This window comes from Huiozyma naganishii, chromosome 1 (assembly GCF_000348985.1).
Source record: "Huiozyma naganishii CBS 8797 chromosome 1, complete genome".
NCBI classification, from domain to species: domain Eukaryota; kingdom Fungi; phylum Ascomycota; class Saccharomycetes; order Saccharomycetales; family Saccharomycetaceae; genus Huiozyma; species Huiozyma naganishii.
This window is the reverse complement of record NC_035922.1, coordinates 1,037,606-1,038,044: the sequence shown is the minus strand read 5'-3', so window position 1 is coordinate 1,038,044 and position 439 is coordinate 1,037,606.

The following is a 439-nucleotide window of genomic DNA, read 5'->3' as shown; positions in this document are numbered from 1 at the left end:
TAGCGTGCAGCGATCGCCAGGAACAGTCTCACAGGCTCGTACCGGAGTNACGGGGGCGAAACGTTTACGTGGTAGTCAATACCAGCTGTTTGCCGAAAGCCTTGGACCACTAGCCTTGCTTTGAACAGACCTGAGTCCTTGACAGAAAAGACCCACTTGGTCGGGATGGCCCGTCTGTTCGGCGGTAGGTCAACAAGCTCAAACGTTTTGGTGTCGTAGAGCGCCCAGAATTCTCTGTCACAGGCAGCATACCACTCGTTCTTATGTGGGGAGTTGCATGCCTGGTTGAAGGTTTTTGGGAGAGTCCCATCGTACGCTTGTACGGCCAAGGCGGTAGTTACCGGGTTTTCCTAAGTTGAGTTCTCATCACACACTCCCTGAAGTAGGAAACTGTGGTGTTCTGTAGTATCGCCAAAAGGAACCCATGGTGCCTTCCAAG